Here is an 8,476-nt window from a genome sequence, read left to right on the forward strand (position 1 = left end):
GGGGTGACGATCACAGAGCATGGTAAGAAACACGTATTTATTTCTAAAGGCTTTCAGGTTGACTGTAGGGTGTGTTTACATTGGATGATTTGATTTCTGGGGTGTGTGTGTGTGCGTGTGAGCTTGTATGTATTGTGTAAGGATTGTATTACCACTAAAACTCTCTGGAATATAGTAAGACCAATTTAGATTTAACACTTTGGTTAGTTGGTTGATTTTATTTTATTTTTTCTCCATAAAAATAAATGATTATTTTATTTTATAATTTCTGTTTAGGTACAATCACTGAGTGTTATTAAAAAGGGAAAAAAATGCAAGCTAAAAAGAAAAAAAAAGGGAGAAAAAGGTAATTACCAACAAATTGTTAAGAGTATATACATCTGTTTTTTTAACATTGCTTATTAACATTTATTCCATAAGTATTTAGTGTTCATTGAGATTATAGCAATAATCTCCAGCTTCTCAGCAGACCACATTGTCACCTCCCTCAAAAAATTATATATGTATAATATACAGTACTTATATCTGTTATATATTATACTTCTATATAATTTTTATATATAGGTATGTATATCTATATGCCTATATAGATATATACACACCTATGTGTGTGTGTTTGTGTGTGTGTATATATATATATATAGCACGTATATATCAGATGGAAACGCATCGATTCCTACCCTTAAAGGTGTCTACATCTGTATCCAGATCAGAGTTTTCAGATTTCTCTCTTCTCTTTCATCACAATGATGATTCCTCCCCCACCTATAAATTATTCTCTACCTGTGGTCTAAGTCTTACAGTAGCCTCTCTGAAAACGTCCCTTATTTATTTATTTCTGTCTTTCCTCTCTACTACCTTTATCCCAGAAGCAGTTAAATACTGTCAAATATCTCCTGCCTTGAAAATAATTAACTTCACTCTCCTCATCTACCCACTAGCTATTGGCTATTCTCCTCCCACCTAAGAACTGGGCTCCTTCTGAGAGTTGTCAATCTGGCCTGTCTCCTCTTGGTCAACTTCTGTTGACTTCTCAAGTCTTGCTTCTGCCTTCCTCATGCCACTGACACTCCTCTCATATGTCAAATGCAGGATTTGACAATGTTCACCACTCACTTCCTTTAAAAAAATATCCTCTTCCTGTGGCTTCTGGATCAGGTTCCCAAACTATTCTAGGTTGATTTCCCTGTGTTGAAATACTTCCTTTTTTTTTTTTTTTTTTTTTTTTTTTTTTTTTTTTTTTTTTTTGAGACAGAGTCTCACCCTGTCGCCCAGGCTGGAGTGCAATGGTGCCATCTCGGCTCACTGCAACCTCCACCTCCTGGGTTCAAGTGATTCTCCTGCCTCAGCTTCCTGAGTAGCTGGGATTACAGGTGCACGCCACCATGCCCAGCTAATTTTTTTGTATCTTTAGTAGAGACGAGGTTTCATCATGTTGGTCTTGAACTCCTGACCTTGTGATCCGCCCGCCTCAGCCTCCCAAAGTGCTGGGATTACAGGCGTGAGCACCGCGCTAGGCCGACATACTTCTAAGTCTCCTACTGAGCTCATCTTTTTCTAGTTGGCTGAATGGTCATCAATTATCAGGGTCACTCTCTCAGCCTCTTAGTTTCCTCTTTTTCCTGGTTCTCCTGATGACCTCATCCATTCTAGCCTCTTACGACCATCACTATGCTAACAAATACACCTCCCATTTTCTCCCTTCATTTTCAGCTCATAGAATTTCAAAAATTGAAGAAACACAATGGAAAGAGGAATAAAAAATGTATTCCTCACACCATAGGTCTGGCGCCAACTTTTAAGTTGTTTTATTTCCCCCAAAACTTTGTAGCATTTATGCATCTAAACATTGCATTACAGGCTTTGGTTGTGAAGATCTTGATAAAAGCAGAATTCTTTGCACGGTATACGTTTTCAAACTGGAGATTAAATTGTCAATAAACTGCTTATTATATGTTTAGTAATATGACAAGAGGGGTTAGATGATGTTAACTTTGAATTGAATTATTAAATGTTGAATCTGGGTAATGAGTGCATAGGGACACATTATCTAGCATATGTTTAAATTTTCCATAATAAAAAGTTTCTTTTTAATTTCTACCCTCATAGTACTTACATGCTAGTTTACAAAATACAGAATTCTCAATTCAAAGGAATTGAACCAAAAATTAACCTAATCCCATTACCCTTCATTAGGATTAGAGAAACTAAGTGACTTTTTCATGTTTTCTACTTTCTTACACAAAAGTATTGATGAAAATGACAGCATATAGACTCATCTATTAAATATGAAATTTAACCAGGGCTGACTGTGTATTGAGCCCTTTCCAAGGGTTAAGAGAATTGAGATGAACCATTTGTGCAAATTTATACTACAGACTTTGAACCAGTGAACAAGCTAGAATAATGTAGAACATTTGGGGCAGACATCTTTATGGTTCACTATAAAAATCGCAGAGAAAGGAGCACACCACAAAAGCCTTCTACTCCTGACAACGTGGAAAACATGGATCTCTGAATCAGCTTTGAGAAGGTGACAGCTTTGGGTTTTGTGCTTTGAGGACACCTCATTTAAAAATGAAGGTGCCTTGTGTGCGCACTGAACACCTTCCCAAATGCTGTCACGTTGCCTGCAGGAATTTTTTTTTTTTTTTTTTGAGATGGAGTCTCACTCTGTCACCCAGGCTGGAGTGTGATGGTGCGATCTTGGCTCATCACAAACTCCTCCTCCCAGGTTCAAGCGATTCTCCTGCCTCAGCCTCCCGAGTAGCTGGGACTACAGGTGTGCACCACCACACCTGGCTAATTTTAGTATTTTTAGTAGAGACGGGCTTTCTCCATGTTGGCCAAGCTGGTTTCGAACTCCTGACCTCAGGTGATCTGCCCGCCTCAGCCTCCCAAAGTGCTAGGATTACAGGCATGAGCCACCGCACCTGGCCTCCTGCTTGAATATCTTAAACACTCCTATCAACATAGGTGCCTGTAGTGGAGTGAATGGTGGCACCCAAAAAGATACACATCCAGTATCATCTGTCTGGGCTCTCAGTGCAATCACATGTTCTGGGCTCTCAATGCAACCACCTGTATCCTTTTAGGAAAGGGTCTGAGTTTGGGGACAGACACACAGAGGAGAGAAACACATAAGAGGAGTAGGTGACATGAAGATGGATCAGGGAGAGACACGGCCACAAGCCAAGGGACAGCCGCAGCCACCAGAAGCTGGAAAAGGAAAGGATCACATTCATCCCTAGAGCTTCTGGGGAGTAAGGCTCTGCTGATACCTTAATTTCAGACTTCTGGTCTCCAGAATTGTGAGGACAGTAATTTCTGTTGTTTTAAGATATCTAGCGTGTGCTGATGTGTTACGGCAGCCCTGGGAAACTAATGCAGTGCTACATTTGAGGCCTTAGATTTAAGTCTTTAATACATTTTGATTTGATTTTTGTATATGGTGATACATAGGAGTCTAGTTTCATTTTTCTGCATGCTGACACCCAGTTTTCCCAGCACCACTTATTGAAGAAACAAGTCCTTTCCCCAATGTGCGTTTTTGGCACATTTGTCGAAAATGAGTTCACTACAGATGTATGGATTTGTTTCTGGGTTTTCTAGTCTTAAGCCAATGGATTTTATCATGGCTCAAAAACAGCAACAATGAGAGAAATAAGTCGTAGAGAAATAAGTTGTAAAGAACTTGTAGAACACAAGAAGTGGATCTAGGAGAAATCTGAATAAAAATGTTTCTGTATCGTATCCAACTGAGGGCTTTTCACTGATCTTTAATCAGAAGGCAAAGGAGTTTATTATCATATGCAATCATGTTTTAAGGTTTTATAGCAATTTAAGCTTCCATTAACTTCCTAGTAAAATGAATGTACTTTATATTACATGGTGTAATTCAGTCATACTCAATCAAACTTTTAGTCATCTCAAAATGCCGTGAGGTTTAAAAAAATGTGTAATCACAGTTACAGAGAGCAATGTAGATCACTGTATAAATTCTGCCATCAAAGTCTAGCATTCCACAATAAGCAACTCCAGAAAACAAGAGCCATTTACAGAATGTTATCAGAACCGAAAGTGTATTTCTATCTTGGCACTGTATTTCATGAAGCACAGGGGAGGATAGAACGAAGAGTCAGACAAATACCCTGCCTCAGAGAGCTTACACTCCAGGAACCGAAACCAAAATTGATACTTCTATATCTATATATAAACCTGCATCTACATCTGTAAGAAAAGTGGTAAATTTCAGTGGAGCCTGAAATTTAGAAGTTGGAAATAATCTCAATACTTCTTGAATCTCTCAAAATTGTCAATTTTCTCATTCCAATCCACGTACTGTTAGTTGCCCGCATCCTTTTGTCTGTTCATGTAGTGATACATCTTCATGATGAGCCATCTCCTGGCTCACCAGGGCCCAGTTACATTTTCAATAATCGAAATCCTTTTGCCTCTCATTCTCTCAGAGGAAATCACCATCTTACTAATAGCTAACACTGATTGAGCACTCTCCTAATTCCTGGCATGAATTATCTCATTTAGTACTTATAAAAATGCACAAGGGAAGACTTTAATGTTTGCATTTTACAATTGAATAAACTGAGGTCCATGGAATATAGGAAATTTGCCCAGCATCATGGGTAATAGGTGGAGGAGTCAGCATTAGGGACTGTGCACAGCTTGAACTCTTATTCTGTCTCTTGTACTGCCTCTGGATTAGGGAGAGCAGCTGCACTCTCAGTAGGTGAAATATTGTAACACATGTGCCAGAGTGAGAATTACAGCTTAGAACTGGGCCCCAAGTACAGTAAATTATCAGAGCTTGCATTCTAGATACAGCTTCTTTCAGTGATTTCTTATCTTCCCTTTTATGTACCTTATGTAATTCCTACCTCATACAACCTGGCCTCAATATTTAGATTGCTCCTTCACTGTGTTGTAGGGGTATGTTTTGATAGAAAATTTGTTACTGATTATGCACTTTCCCAAGGTTTATTCAAAACATTGACTCTTTCCCAATGAAATAATTGCTTCAGTGCATATGCTGTATTTTCCTGGGAGTGGATTGGGGATAAGAGTTCTATTCACATAATCGTGTACCTTCCTTATTCTTGGTAGAGTGCTTTGTTCTGACTACTCACCTTTGAGGCTGCATCCCCTCCATTCCCCATGCCTCCCCGCTTCCAGGTGCTATAAACCACCATTCTAAAAGTTTGAAACCTTGAACTCCTGTGGCAGGTAATCAAGCAAGGAACTACTCATTTAGTCCAAGCTGAAAACAAATTCCCCTATTCTGTAGAACATAAACAGGGTTACACCTATATCACACCTTTAAATACTTCTGATCTGAAGAATCCTGGAATTCATACTGTCTACTCATGTTCCTCCCAACATCACCTATGCTACCTTTATCACATATATGTGTTCTTCTTGTTAAAATGAAGGTGTATAAAAATGCTGCTTAAGTATAAATAATCAACACACACACACAAACACACATGCACACTAAAGATTCTTTCCAGAATGCATGTATTTATGCCAAGTAAGACTTAGCAAAAAGAGAGTAAAATGTTTAGAGTTCTGATATGTTGGAGAGCTTCTTCAAAGAATAGAATAGGGCCTCAAATTCCACCTGTAAATTGGCAACCTTGATTTACAAACAAGAGAACAGGGTAATATACTCACATAATTAACACTACACAAAGACTGTAAAAAGTAAAGTAATATTTAAGGTACCTAGTAAATCTGTGAGTCAACAATCCTTTGTCTTTTCATTGCATTTATGTTCTTAATCATTGGTGTTTGGGGGCCTTAACCATCGGAGCTTTGGGGCCTCAATATTTCAAATATTCTGTCTAGAAAATCTTTTACATAAAAATATACTGTCATTCAGCTTTTTCATATCTTTGATCTTTTTTTCTTTTTTTTTTTTTTTTTTTTGAGATGAAGTTTCACTCTGTCGCCCAGGCTGGAGTGCAGTGGCGCAGTCTCGGCTCACTGCAACCTCCGCCTCCCGGGTTCACGCCATTCTCCTGCCTCAGCCTCTCCGAGTAGCTGGGACTACAGGCGCCCGCCACCATGCCCGGCTAATTTTTTTTTTGTATTTTTAGTAGAGACGGGGTTTCACCGTGGTCTCGATCTCCTGACCTTGTGATCCACCTGCCTCGGCTTCCCAAAGTGCTGGGATTACAAGCATGAGCCACCATGCCCAGCCTGATCTTTTTTTCTTAATTTTTTTATTTTGACCTTCATTTTGGTTTATTCCTTCAAGTATTTCAAACTCATCTTACTGAAGATACCCTCTCCCCTGATTTCACATCTCAAAGCAAATGAATACAGACACACACACACACACACACATCAAGATAGCAAAGGATGAATCCAAATTCACAAAAGCAATCAATAGCAAAACAGACACACTTAAGTACAAATATTTTTACATTCTAGTTCAATCAATGTTCTGCCCACTGAACCATGTGTTCAGTGGGACATCTAGTACATTGTTACTGATCAGCAACTGCCAAATGTTTAACTACGAGTAAAAACAGCTTTGTGTTCAACCTATGAATGATACCCAGGTCAAAGCCAAACGGCCTCCAACGACTGCATTATTATCCCATCTATTGTTCCCAATTCAATGCTGCAGGCAGCCAACACAAATCAGCCTTTCCTGGTGGGTTTATTACCTTTCTATCACAGCCATACCTCCCCCAGCAAGAATAGGAACCCTGACTAAAGCAAATCACAGTGTTACCATTCTGGAAAGAGGGGCTTGAATACAGGCAGCCACCAGTACCAGCATCTCCTGCCAGGTGGAAGCACAACTCTGTGTCACAGGACTTCTCAACAAAGACACATTTGGTTACCTCCTGACACAGAGGGTCAGATGGGCTTCATCAGCTATTCATTAAATTTTACCACAGTTCTTCATTTTCTCTGCCTACATCAAGCTTCCCCTCTCTGGAATTTTCTCAGATGAACTGAGCTTTTAGCAGCATCCACTGTACTTCCAAATCATCAGTTTATTACAGGATTTATTCACCAAAATAGGTGCAGTTAAAAACATATTCAAATGGTATACTTTTACTTTTGATATTTGCATAGATGCCTTATTCTAGCAACTATTCTACTGTCTTCAGAGAAAGTGGAGAAAGAGTATTTCAAGGAGGAAATAATTTGATAATTATAAAACGCTGGAGCCAGAAGGGCCTCAATTCCAACTGCTGTCTTGGAATTGTCTCTATACCTTGGTATAGACAAGGTATAGAGAAGTTGAGGCAGTTTCAGGTCACACTAGAAAACTAGGCTAATATCTCAAACTGAAACTGAGGCCCCCAGACTCTCTGTAGAAACTTTTCATCACCCACAATGTGTTGCCCCCTTACTGCACTATAAACATGAAGCAGCCGCTATCAGCAACTGGTCATTAGGCATTGGCAAGTGACTCTCATGATGGGCTGGCTTTTATTCTCATTATTAGCTATTTATTTTCTTCATATTAAGTAACAAAGATAAAAAAGTAATCCAATAGCTCTTGTAAATTTTATTTCCTATTCTTTTTCTTTTTTTTTTTCTTTTCTTTTTTTTTTATTATACTTTAGGGTTTTAGGGTACATGTGCACAATGTGCAGGTTTGTTACATATGTATCCATGTGCCATGTTGATTTCCTGCACCCATTAACTCGTCATTTAGCATTAGGTATATCTCCTAATGCTGTCCCTCCCCCCTCCCCCACCCCACAGCAGTCCCCGGAGTCTGATGTTCCCCTTCCTGTGTCCATGAGTTCTCATTGTTCAATTCCCACCTATGAGAGAGAACATGCGGTGTTTGGTTTTTTGTCCTTGCGATAGTTTACTGAGAATGATGTTTTCCAGTTTCATCCATGTCCCTACAAAGGACACGAACTCATCATTTTTTATGGCTGCATAGTATTCCATGGTGTATATGTGCCACATTTTCTTAATCCAGTCTATCATTGTTGGACATTTGGGTTGGTTCCAACTCTTTGCTATTGTGAATAGTGCCACAATAAACATACGTGTGCATGTGTCTTTATAGCAGCATGATTTATAGTCCTTTGGGTATATACCCAGAAATGGGATGGCTGGGTCAAATGGTATTTCTAGTTCGAGATCCCTGAGGAATCGCCACACTGACTTCCACAATGGTTGAACTAGTTTACAGTCCCACCAACAGTGTAAAAGTGTTCCTATTTCTCCACATCCTCTCCAGCACCTGTTGTTTCCTGATTTTTTAATGATGGCCATTCTAACTGGTGTGAGATGGTATCTCACTGTGGTTTTGATTTGCATTTCTCTGATGGCCAGTGATGATGAGCATTTCTTCATGTGTTTTCTGGCTGCATAAATGTCTTCTTTTGAGAAGTGTCTGTTCATGTCCTCTGCCCACTTTTTGATGGGGTTGTTTGTTTTTTTCTTGTAAATTTGTTTGAGTTCATTGTAGATTCTGGAT

Source organism: Nomascus leucogenys, unplaced genomic scaffold (assembly GCF_006542625.1).
Source record: "Nomascus leucogenys isolate Asia unplaced genomic scaffold, Asia_NLE_v1 000670F_135029_qpd_obj, whole genome shotgun sequence".
Classification (NCBI taxonomy): domain Eukaryota; kingdom Metazoa; phylum Chordata; class Mammalia; order Primates; family Hylobatidae; genus Nomascus; species Nomascus leucogenys.